The sequence below is a fragment of the Octopus bimaculoides genome, chromosome 4 (assembly GCF_001194135.2).
Source record: "Octopus bimaculoides isolate UCB-OBI-ISO-001 chromosome 4, ASM119413v2, whole genome shotgun sequence".
NCBI classification, from domain to species: domain Eukaryota; kingdom Metazoa; phylum Mollusca; class Cephalopoda; order Octopoda; family Octopodidae; genus Octopus; species Octopus bimaculoides.
In genome coordinates this window covers 146,057,231-146,059,989 of record NC_068984.1, presented here as the reverse complement: position 1 = coordinate 146,059,989, position 2,759 = coordinate 146,057,231, and the positions used below count along the sequence as shown (strand labels likewise).

General features: G+C 41.3%; 1 protein-coding gene across 10 annotated transcripts in view; it reads right to left on the bottom strand.

The window, feature by feature from the left end:
- Positions 1–2,759, bottom strand: part of LOC106884253 (protein kinase C-binding protein 1) — a 91,233-nt gene that overhangs the window by 63,901 nt on the left and 24,573 nt on the right. Inside the window, exon 1 of one of the 10 annotated variants that reach the window (XM_052967595.1) lies at positions 281–340. The exons of the other annotated variants lie outside the window; for them this stretch is intronic. The gene's annotated coding sequence lies outside the window, so the exon portion shown is untranslated. Of the gene's footprint in view, positions 1–280; positions 341–2,759 lie in introns of those variants that run through there. 10 annotated transcript variants of the gene reach the window in all.

The window sequence follows — 2,759 nt, the reverse complement described above, 5'->3', positions numbered from 1 at the left end:
ACCCCTAGGGGTCAGCCACACTTAAGTGGCAATATACTACACTTTATATATATATATATATATATATATATATACACACACACACACATTCCATGAAACCTAAGTGCTATGCACAAAACTCTTGACCCATGAGTCACTGTTGTAACTTTTCAGTCAACAGTTAATCAAATGTGTGCATGTTACGTGAGAGATGGCTAGAGAAGCATAGAGAACACTCACTAGAAATAATTGTTTGATAGCTACATCAAATTGAAAACTAAATAAATCAAATCTGACCTACATGTGAAATTTTGTTGTTCTTTATCTTCTACATCCCACTGCAAGATTTCGATAACCTGCTCGCCGCTCTGCCAACTAGAATTATCTAGATAACAACTATGTGTCTATTATATAAAACAGCAGCTTATTCCAGGCTAGGGTTGAAGGATTGTGATTGCCAACCAATGAGTGAGGCGGCTTCTACTTGGTGAATAGATTTTTCTAGAAATGAGAGCCAGAACTTCTTCAAATCACAGCCATCACACTCTCTTGTCATAAATAAAGGAAGACACGGTCTTATGGAAACATGACAAAACATAATAGGGACACAATGGTTGGATTGGCTTTGCTTAGAGATCTGCTTGAATCGACACTGACTTTGGGCTACACAACACCACCATTACCACCACCATCAGGTGTTTAACACTTTTAATAATGACAGATTGCTTATACTAAAGCATATATCATCATCATCATCATCATCGCTGTTTAACATCCATTTTCCATGCTGGCATGGGTTGGACGATTTGACTGAGGACTGCCAAGCCAGTAGGCTGCACCAGGCTCTAATCTGATCTGGCAATGTTTCTACAGCTGGATGCCTTTCCTAATGCCAACCACTCCGAGAGTGTAGTGGGTGCTTTTTACATGCCACCAGCACAGGAGCCAGACGGGGCAATATTCTACAAAAAGGTAGCAAGCTGGCAGAATCATTAGCACGCTCGGCGAAATGCTTAGCAGTATTTCACCAGTCTTTACGTTCTGAGTTCATATTCCACCAAGGTCACTATGCCTGTCATCCTTACAGGGTTGATAAATTAAGTACCAGTTGCATAATGGGGTCGACCTAATTGACTGGCTCCCTCCCCCAAAATTTCAGGCCTTGTGCCTAGATTAGGAAAGAACACCTTTGTCCTACAAGTGAGGTTGTTCATTTCCAGTCTTCCTTGAAAAATACGTGTCGCTATGGGAAAATATTACCTTGCTTGGCAACAAGTAAGGGTTGGTGTCAGGAAGGGCATCCAGCTGTAGAAAATCTGCTTCAACAGATTCTGTGAATCATGCAAACTTAGAAGAGTGGATGTTAAATGATTATGAATGTGTGTGTAAAGCGAGAGAGAGAGGAAGGAGGGTATAAGGGTGTTGCTAAACCTTATGTAGCACATGTACTGGGAAGTAGACAAAAAGACAGAGAAACAGACATCAAAGAAGACAAAAGGACAGAGATAACAGAGCGTATTGTTTGCCAGTGTGGTGTGTACTGCACAGAGTGGAAGAGGTGATTGTGGGAGGTTTCGTAGTGGCATTTATCCACTTTCCCTGCCAAGAGCAAGCAGCTGTGGAGGAGAAGCAGCAGTAACATCTCTAGAAAGAGCCCCTCTTGAAGACTTCCTTTTGTCAATGGCGTCAACAGTAGTAATTAGAAAATCTTACTCTCTCTCTCTCTCTCCACACACACACACAGACAGACAAGTATATATATGTGGGTGTATCTGCATTTCTCTGTCTAGCATTTGACTACTTGCATGGCTGTGTGGTAAGAAGCTTGCTACATAGGTCTGGGTTCAGTCCCACTGCATGGCACCTTGGGCAAGTGTCTTCTACTCTAGCCTCAGGCCAACCAAAGCCTTGTGAGTGGATTTGGTAGATGGAAATTGAAAGAAGCCTGTTGTATATATACATATATGTGTGTATATGTTTGTGTTTGTCCCTCCACCATTGCTTGACAACTTATGTTGGTGTGTTTACATCCCTGTAACTTAGCGGTTCGACAAAAGAAACCGATAGGATAAGTGCTAGGCTTACAAAGAATAAGTCCTGGAGTCGATTGGTTTGACTAAAAAGCAGTGCTCCAGCATGGCCACAATCATATGACTGAAAAGAATAAAAGAATATATATATATATATCTTTTACTTGTTTCAGTCATTGGACTACAGCCATGGTGAGGTACTGCCTTGAAAGGTTTTAACTGAATAAATCAGCTGCAGGACTTATTTTTTTAAAGTCTGATATTTTATCAGTCTCTTTTGCCAAACCACTAAGTTACATGGACATAAACACACCAACATCGGTTGTCAAGAGGTGGTGGGGAGACAAACAGACACAAATACACACACACAGATATATACATACATACATACATATATATATATATATATATATATATCATCTTCATCATCGTTTAACGTCCACCTTCCATGCTGGCATGGGTGAGATGGTTTCACAAGAGCTGGCCCGGCAGAAGCCTGCACCAGACTTCTGTGACTGTTTTGGCAGGATTTTTACCCCTGCATGTCCTTCCTAACACCAACCACTCAGCAGAGTGGACTGAGTGCTTTTTACGTAGCACAAAGATAGGTGAGGTCAGTTTGGGTAAGGTTTTTTACAGCTGGATGTCCTTCTGAACACCAGCCACTTTACGGTGTGGACTGGATGCTTTTTAAATGGCACCTGCACTGACAGGGTCACCAAGTACCTTACAAAACAATAAAATTAAATT